Below are 9,839 nucleotides of genomic sequence, written 5' to 3' on the forward strand. Positions count from 1 at the left end.
AAAGGTACACTGCTCCCTCCACCATCACTCAGATGCTTATCAATGCCTATTCGCTGCTTGCTTTTTAGATTTCTTCATCACTAATTCCTATAAATTACTCAAAACAGAGTCTGACACAGAGCAAAAATCCAGAGCAAATTATTCATTCATTATGTTTCATTTACTGTTATAATCATTGCTACTAATGGGATTCATTTGCCCCTCTCACTTTAAGATTTTGTAGAAGTGGGGACGCCCAGGTGGCTCAGTGGTTGAGCGTCTGCCTTCGGCTCAGGGCGGGAGCCTGCTTCTCCCTCTGCCTGTGTCTCTGCCTCTCTTGTGAATAAATAAATAACATCTTTTAAAAAAGAAACAAACAGGAAACTTGCCTCATCATCTCTGTACTGTTTGTTAAATGTCTACCCCCAGCTGAACCTGAATATTGACTTTTTCTTTTTTTTTTTACTGTTGTAAGACAAATATTATTCCATTATAGTTCTACAGGAAAAGCTGCCTGAACAAGCTGAAATAGCTCAGTTGGGAGAGCATTAGACTGAAGATCTAAAGGTCCCTGGTTCAATCCCGGGTTTCAGCAGTGTTTTTGATGTTTATGCTAAATATACCTTCTGACAGTCTTAACCCACATATAAGCTGTAAGGCTTATATGTAAGGCTCCCACACGTATCTCTGGGGCGCATCACTGGCTTTTCAGGGAGGGGGTGGTGTCAGGTGTCTTGGGAGCCCCTTCTATATAAGCCCAGTAGCTCTGTTGTACCTCCTGACTGTAATAATAATAGCAGACTTGTCTAGAATACTTGCTAAGTGTCGAGTTCTCTTCTTGGCTCTATGTATTAACTTATTTTAATTTTTTTTTTTTTTTTAGATTTATTTATTTATTTATTTTTTTTTTTTATTGGTGTTCAATTTACTAACATACAGAATAACACCCAGTGCCCGTCACCCATTCACTCCCACCCCCCGCCCTCCTCCCCTTCTACCACCCCTAGTTCGTTTCCCAGAGTTAGCAGTCTTTATGTTCTGTCTCCCTTTCTGATATTTCCCACACATTTCTTCTCCCTTCCCTTATTTTCCCTTTCACTATTATTTATATTCCCCAAATGAATGAGAACATATAATGTTTGTCCTTCTCCGACTGACTTACTTCACTCAGCATAATACCCTCCAGTTCCATCCACGTTGAAGCAAATGGTGGGTATTTGTCATTTCTAATAGCTGAGTAATATTCCATTGTATACATAAACCACATCTTCTTTATCCATTCATCTTTCGTTGGACACCGAGGCTCCTTCCACAGTTTGGCTATCGTGGCCATTGCTGCTAGAAACATCGGGGTGCAGGTGTCCCGGCGTTTCATTGCATTTGTATCTTTGGGGTAAATCCCCAACAGTGCAATTGCTGGGTCGTAGGGCAGGTATATTTTTAACTGTTTGAGGAACCTCCACACAGTTTTCCACAGTGGCTGCACCAGTTCACATTCCCACCAACAGTGTAAGAGGGTTCCCTTTTCTCCACATCCTCTCCAACATTTGTTGTTTCCTGCCTTGTTAATTTTTCCCATTCTCACTGGTGTGAGGTGGTATCTCATTGTGGTTTTGATTTGTATTTCCCTGATGGCAAGTGATGCAGAGCATTTTCTCATGTGCATGTTGGCCATGTCTATGTCTTCTTCTGTGAGATTTCTGTTCATGTCTTTTGCCCATTTCATGATTGGATTGTTTGTTTCTTTGGTGTTGAGTTTAATAAGTTCTTTATAGATCTTGGAAACTAGCCCTTTATCTGATATGTCATTTGCAAATATCTTCTCCCATTCTGTAGGTTGTCTTTGAGTTTTGTTGACTGTATCCTTTGCTGTGCAAAAGCTTCTTATCTTGATGAAGTCCCAATAGTTCATTTTTGCTTTTGTTTCTTTTGCCTTCGTGGATGTATCTTGCAAGAAGTTACTATGGCCGAGTTCAAAAAGGGTGTTGCCTGTGTTCTTCTCTAGGATTTTGATGGAATCTTGTCTCACATTTAGACCTTTCATCCATTTTGAGTTTATCTTTGTGTATGGTGAAAGAGAGTGGTCTAGTTTCATTCTTCTGCATGTGGATGTCCAATTTTCCCAGCACCATTTATTGAAGAGACTGTCTTTCTTCCAATGGATAGTCTTTCCTCCTTTATCGAATATTAGTTGCCCATAAAGTTCAGGGTCCACTTCTGGATTCTCTATTCTGTTCCACTGATCTATGTGTCTGTTTTTGTGCCAGTACCACACTGTCTTGATGACCACAGCTTTGTAGTACAACCTGAAATCTGGCATTGTGATGCCCCCAGATATGGTTTTCTTTTTTAAAATTCCCCTGGCTATTCGGGGTCTTTTCTGATTCCACACAAATCTTAAAATAATTTGTTCTAACTCTCTGAAGAAAGTCCATGGTATTTTGATAGGGATTGCATTAAACGTGTATATTGCCCTGGGTAACATTGACATTTTCACAATATTAATTCTGCCAATCCATGAGCATGGAATATTTTTCCATCTCTTTGTGTCTTCCTCAATTTCTTTCAGAAGTGTTCTATAGTTTTGAGGGTATAGATCCTTTACATCTTTGGTGAGGTTTATTCCTAGGTATCTTATGCTTTTGGGTGCAATTGTAAATGGGATTGACTCCTTAATTTCTCTTTCTTCAGTCTCATTATTAACTTATTTTAAATGGCCACTAAGGGCCCCTGGGTGGCTCAGTCGGTTGAGGTCGTGATCTCAGGGTTGTGGTCGAGCCCCATGTCAGGCTCTGTTGGGGTGTGAGGCTGCGTAACATTCCTGCTCTTCCCTCTGCCCCTGCCCCTGCTCTCTAAAACTAAATGGCCACTAAAATTCTCAGTAACTACCTGTTAAATAAACGAAGTTTGTGCCTGGGGTCTGGAATGTGGGAGGTATATGGTCAATGGTTTTTACCTTGACCACCATTATTGTTCCTATTGGCTGGAACTTCCCAAGCTGTAACTATGAGATGTGGGTTAGTTCTTCTTATTTGGAGGGTAGGGGTGAGGCTTACCTGTCACTTCCAATTGATGGGAGTCGTTTCTAAGGACCTTTGCCCCGCCATCTGCCACCTGATAAGGTAGACCATCGTTTCCCTCCTGATTATTTTTAAGTTCTGTATTACAATTCCTTGCCTTCATATGGTCAGTGGAAAAGGATATTTTCCCACCGGCCTTTAACTTTGCAGAATAGGATTTACCTTCTTTTTTTTTCCCCCAAAGATTTTATTTATTTATTTACTTATTCATGAGAGACACAGAGAGAGAAAGAAAGAGAGAGAGGCAGAGGGAGAAGCAGGCTCCCTGCAGGGAGCCTGATGCGGGACTCGATCCCAGGACCCCGGGATCACGCCCCGAGCGGAAGACAGACGCTCGACCCCTCAGCCCCCCAGGTGCCCCAAGCTCCCCATTTCTAAACCGGAAGTGATAAATGATTTTACTTTTCTCGGTTGTGCTTGTAACTGTCCTGAAATCTGTGTTTCCCATTTAAAAATATATCATGGGCTCTTCTTGTGTCAAAAAAATGTCTCTAGTTGGCATGGCCCTCCAATAGATGCTGGATTTCTAGAGAAGTGGCAGCACAGCCACTTAATGAAATGGCAGTGTCCACCGAAGCCCAGTTCCGCCGCCCCGCACAGCCGGCCTGGAAGCCAGCGGGGGCCTGTGGCTCCCAGGACACCGCGAAGGGGAAGGCGACACAAAGGCCGCGAGGCCCATGAAGCCAGCTGAAAAGCTGCGGCCTCAGTCACGGCTCCCCGAGTCCCCCGTGTTCTAGGCGACCCCAGAAACAGCCGTGAGGAGCCCGCGAGGGACTCGGAAGGTCACCGGGGCCCGGGGTGGCTCGTCGGCCGGACTGGCACGAGGAGGGGACCCTGGGTGACCCAGGTGGGCTCACGGTGACCGAGCGCAACCTCGAGGCCGGCCACGCAGAAGGCAGCATGAGCGGGCGGCCACCGGGCACTGGTGGCTGCGGGGGGACGGGCCACCGGGAGCGGGACCGCCTGGGTGCTGGCTGGCTGGCTGCTGGGCGCTCCCGGGCCTCTGCCGGCGAAGGCAGCCCCGCTGTCACCATGGCCCCGGCCCCGATGGCACATGGTCCCGGCCCCGAAGACATGGCAGTCCCGGCCCCGATGCCGCGGTGGTCCTGGCCCCGATGACTTGGTGGCCCCAGTCCCCCTAGACTCGGCGGTCCCAGCCCCAGTGACACGGCAGTCCCGGGCCTGATGACACGGCAGTCCTGGCCCCAGTGACTTGGCGGTCCCAGCCCCCCTAGACTCAGAGGTCCCAGTCCCGATGACTCGGTGTCCCAGCCCCGATGGCACGCAGTCCCGAGCCCCCTGACTCAGGGGTCCCAGCCGGCCCCACTGTCACAGTGATAGCGGCCCGTGGACGCTGACCGGGCCCGGTCAGATACCACACTGGCGGGGTGGCCGGTCACAGAGTGTGTGCTACTTTGTTACGGCAGCAGCGAGAAAGTAGTGTAAGCTCACAAAAGGTGTATTTATTTGTGCCAAGGAGCAGAGGTGAGACTCCCATCACCAGCCCGCCGCCGAGGGGACCCGGAACTGTCTGCTCCGGCTGGTGGCACACATGGTCCCGGGGTAGCCACGGACCAGAGCTGGTCTGCATCGGGAGTGGGCGGCTGGCCACTGGGGCGCCCTCCCAGAGCCCGAGAGGAAGCCCCAGTGGCCCTTCTGCAAGCCCCTGGCAGCTGTGCTTGTCCTTTTTTTTTTTTTTTTTCCAAGTTTTTATTTACATTCCAGTCAGTCAACATGCAGCTTTCGATTAATTTCAGGTGTAGAATTTAGTGACTTGGCTCCTCCAGACAGTGCTCGGCGCTCGCCACCAGTGCCCTCTTGACGGCCCGTCAGCCCACCCCCGGCCCCCCCTTCAGTAACCGTCGGCTTGTTCTCTAGAGTTAAGAGTTTGTTTCTCTATTTACCCCAAAGATACAGATGCAGTGAAGCGCCGGGACACCTGCATCCAATGTTTCTAGCAGCAGCATCCACAGTAGCCAAACTGTGGGAGGAGCCTCGGGGTCCATCGACAGATGAGGGATAAGGAAGCTGTGGCCTCTGTGTACAGTGGGATAGTCCTCAGCCATTAGAAACGACAGATCCCACCATTTGCTTCCACGTGGAGGGACCTGGAGGGTATGATGCTGAGTGAAGTCAGTCCGTCGGAGAAGGACAAACATCACATGGTTTCACTCATCTGGAATATAAGAAATAGTGAAAGGGATTAAAGGGGAAAGGAGGGAGAATGAGTGGGAAAAACTAGAGAGGAAGACAAATCCTGAGAGACTCCTAACTCTGGGAAACCAACAAGGGGTTGTGGAAGGGGAGGTGGGCGGGGGGTGGGGGTGACTGGGTGACGGGCACTGAGGGGGGCACTTGGCGGGATGTTATGCTATATGCTGGCAAATTGAACTCCAATAAAAAAAAGTTTGTTTCTCAGCTTGCCTCTCCTTTTTCTCCCTGTGTTTATTCGTTTTGTTTCTTAAATTCCACACACGAGTGAGATCATATGGGATTACCCTCTAGCTCCATCCACGTTGTTGTGAATGGCGAGAGTTAATTCCTATTTTTGCTAATACTCCACCTCTTCTTTATCCAATCATCGGTCAATGGACACTGGGGCTGTTTCCACAATCTGGCTACTGCGGACGATGCTGCTATGAACACTGGGCTGCGTGTGTCCCTTCAAATTAGTATCTTCGTATTGTTTGGGTAAATCCCCAGCAGTGCAGTTGCTGGGTCACAGGGCAGCTCTGTTTCTAACTTCTTGACGACCCTGCACCCTGTTCTCCACCGTGGCTGCACCAGCCTGCGTTCCCACCAACAGTGTAAGAGGCTCCCCTTTCCCCACATCCTTGCCAACACCTGTTGTTTCCTGATTTGTTCATTTTACCCGTTCCGACAGGTGCGAGGGGGTGTCTCATTGTGGTTCCATCTGTGTTTCCCTGATGCGGGGTGATGAGCATCTTCCCATGTGCCTGTTGGCCATGTGGGTGTCTTCTTTGGAGAAACGTCTGTTCATGTCTTCGGCCCATTTTTTACCCGGATTATTTTGTTTTTGCTGTGCTTTTCAATGAAAGAGAAATCGCTTCCTCTGCTAGCAAAGCCTAAAACCGCGCCACTTGGCAAAGGAGATATTGTTCGAGGGGAGCTATGGTATCACCGAGCAGGACGCAGGAGACTGGAAAACAAGGCACTGACCGACACCGGTAGAGTGTACTGATCCTGCTTTCGTAAACAAAACTGGGTACGTGATATATGTGCATAGATATTATAATAATATTTGTTCACACTTATTATGTATTTACTCTGCACACCAGGAGCAACTTTAAGTATTCTGCATGCATTAACTCAGTTGCTTTTTATAATGACCCTGAATTGCAGAAATTGCTGTTCTATGAATGAAGAAGCTGACACACCACAATATTAAATAACTTGCCACAGGTTACATGACTGGTAAGTGGCACAACAAGAGTCGTGATGGCTTCATAAGAATGGAAAAAAGAAACAAGAAAAAATATATATAAATATATTAAAAAACCAACTGAATCTTAGAATGTATGATATTAGAAATTCTGATGCCTTAAATGCTTTATTTTATGCCTCCAAGGAATTCTATAGTTTGAAGGTAAGTTATCTTTGGTGAGTTAAAGTTTCAGATTCTTTTATCCTAAATAATTTAAAGATCTATAAACTCAATAAATAAGGTAGGTAAGATTGTAGCTAAATTCCAGTGTTGGTTTAAAATAGATTCTATGTGATTTGACATAGGAGACTGAATCTAGCATCACTTTATCATGGCCATACAAATTTCCACATTTCTTACATATTTAGGTAGAATCAGTGTGGTAAGAATCTGGTGACGAGCCTCAGTTTCCTCATCTGTAAAATGGAAATGACATCTGTTAGGGCTGAATTTTCCTCGCCCCCAAAATTTCGATATTGAAATCTCGACTCCTAGGACCTCGACATGCTACTGACATGTTACCGTATTTAGAGAGAACATCCGAAGAGGTGATTAAGTTAAAACGAGGCTGTTGGGGTGGAACCCCAATCCACTCTGACTGGTGCCCTTATCAGAGACACCAGGGTGCTCCTGGGGAAGGAGCAGCATGTGAAGACACAGCCACAAGAGCGCAGCCACTGGCAAGCCAAGGAGAGTCTCCCTCGGAGGGAGCCAACCCTGCCGCACCCCGACTAGGACTTGTAGCTTCCAGAACTGTGAGAAAATCCATTTCTGTCACCGAAGGCACAGATCCTGAGCTATTTTGCTGTGGCAGCCCCAGAAAACAAATACAACACCCAATGCACAGAGTGAGGAAGACTGAGCAAGGTCATCGATGGCAAAGGTACTAGATAACTACCCAGCGGTAATGGTATTGGGAGTAATATACAGATGTGAAACCAAAGACAGAATGCCAACTCTATTTTTTTTTTTTTACAGATTTTGCTTTTAATTTCAAGGATTGACTCTCTGTTAATCCCTTTGTTTTGTGCAGTAAATGTTTATAGAATAAAAGCACACTGCTGTCCCAAATGTAAACCTCCTAATAAATATGCCAGGTACTCTGGGGATATAAAACATTTTCCAGTTACACAGTCTTCTGTCCAAAACTGGGGCTCTGATAATCAGATGATCAATGTAGTTATACTTCCTTTCTACAACAATTTGGTAGAAAAATATATATACTTTTTAATAACAGAACATTGCTTCAGCTTCTGGTAAGGCACAGGTTCATTTCTCATGTTTCTTTGGAATATAAAACTAAATCATTCTATGGCAGGGTACTTTCAAGCTGTGGATACCAGACATTAGAGTTTGAGAGGCTTAACCGTTTGAACGAAAAATAAAATGACATTTTTTTTAGCAAACCTCTGAATGTTGTGGAAAAACAGCTTTTACCAAAATGAAACCCAAAAAATGTCAGAACGAAGGACTAAGAGTCTTTAACACCAATCTTCTCCTCAAGTCTATGACATTTCTCTTGACAGTTTTGCTCATATAGGCCTATTTCCCAAAAGTGGTTTCCCTCAGGATAAACCCTGGTGGTGGTAGACTTATAACAGCCATGTCTTGGATTTCTTTTCCAACCGGTTTTTTTTTTTTTTTTTTTTTTTTTTTACGAACGCATCCACAGAGGCTTCCTCCTCCTGTGTGGCTCGTCATTCCATTTATCCCAACACAAGGGAAACATTGGCTCTAGGAGCCAAAAACCTGAGACTCTAAGTTATTAATTATGACACACGCTCAGTTTAGGGAATTAATTCATGGCATGTCAAGTATTAGAAATTCTTTTTAAGATTTTATTTATTCATGAGAGACAGAGAGAGAGAGAGAGAGGCAGAGACACATGCAGAGGGAGAAGCAGGCTCCATGCAGGGAGCCTGATGTGGGACTCGATCCCGGGACTCTAATCATGCCCTGGGCTGAAGGCAGGCCCCCAACCACTGAGCCTCTCAGGCGTCCCCAAGTATTAGAAATTCTGACGTTCACATATTAACAGGTGCTCTTCACAAAGCTGGCTTCCAACTGCTTCCAACTGCTTCATATGAAGCAGTTCCTGTTTATGCTCTTCTAGTGCATCGGTCCACAGTAGGGATCACCTGGGAGACCCGGCTAGGCAGCTCCAGGCCAGTCGAGGCAGCGGTGCTGGTGTGACCTACCTACAGGACAGGGCCTGCCTGCTGCAGTCTTGAGCCTCCCTCCATGTGACTGCTCACACTGGGGACACAGCTGTCATGCTCCATTTGCCTCCCTGCCAAGGCACGGCCTCATAATCCCACGAACTCCCGGATCCTCCTGACCCAGGTGGTCAGGCTGTGACCCCAGCTCCAAGGGCAGAACAGTGGGATGGACCAGGACCATCTGGGCTTCCAAGGCCCAAGCTTCCAAGTTTGAACCACATGACCAGTCCGCAACCTGAGCTGGAATCTGACTCAAGGTCCATATAGCCAGATTTCCCCAGAATATAATTTACTCCTAGAAAGCGGATGAAGTACCTTTTAGGAGCTGTGTTGACTGTTAGGCATGTCTCTATTCATTGTGGCTTCACCATACCGAATGCAGGTTTGGTTGTGGTGAGCATGACCTAGTTGTGGCCTTGATGTCACATCTTTTACACAGTGGAACAAATGGTCCCTTGGCCTCCGATTACATTCTTAACTTCCAACTGGCCATATTGAAATCTTATAGTCAAACATCTCTGGGCCTCAGTTTCCTTAGTTCTGAACTAGGCCATTTAGACCCTGGCCAGGTCCGACTTCTAGGATTCCCGGGTCATTAGCCAGGGGTGGGACAGAAGAGACCAGGGGGCGGAGGCGTGGTTACCACCTTCAGAATACAACCCCCAGGACTCAGGATGATACCCCTGTGCCTGAAAGCCTTGTAGCTTCTACCCTGTATGCCGTGTTCTCCTGGTATGTCTCTCCGCTGCTGCTGACTGACTCACCGTTGACAGGCTGCATATTTTAAGCTAACTTCTCATTAGAGGCGCTAGATTTACACCACCACATTTACAGTTGATGCAGCTAGAAGCTCTTTTGTGGCACAAAACAGAGCATCTCTCACGCTCTGAATCACAGTAGAATGAGCCTCTAATAGGCTCCATAGGACCCTGGTTTCCAGTACATCAAGTCAAATGTTACGGAATTCCAAAGAAAGTAACTAGGAGCTATGGTTTAAATACCAACTTAAGTTGAAAATTGCTTCCACCTAGGGAGTTTTAATTGGTTATGATATTGTTTTAAAGTTTACGAAAATTTTAAAACAAAATAATAAGGAACTTCATCTGATTAAAAGAA

The 9,839-nt window shown here is 46.3% G+C and overlaps 1 non-coding gene across 1 annotated transcript; it reads left to right on the top strand.

The window, feature by feature from the left end:
* Positions 1-501: 501 nt before the first annotated feature.
* Positions 502-574, top strand: TRNAF-GAA (transfer RNA phenylalanine (anticodon GAA)). The gene has a single exon. It is a non-coding gene; the product is annotated as a tRNA-Phe (tRNA).
* The last annotated feature ends 9,265 nt before the right edge of the window (positions 575-9,839 follow it).

This window comes from Canis lupus, chromosome 37 (assembly GCF_003254725.2).
Source record: "Canis lupus dingo isolate Sandy chromosome 37, ASM325472v2, whole genome shotgun sequence".
Taxonomy (NCBI): Eukaryota; Metazoa; Chordata; class Mammalia; order Carnivora; family Canidae; genus Canis; species Canis lupus.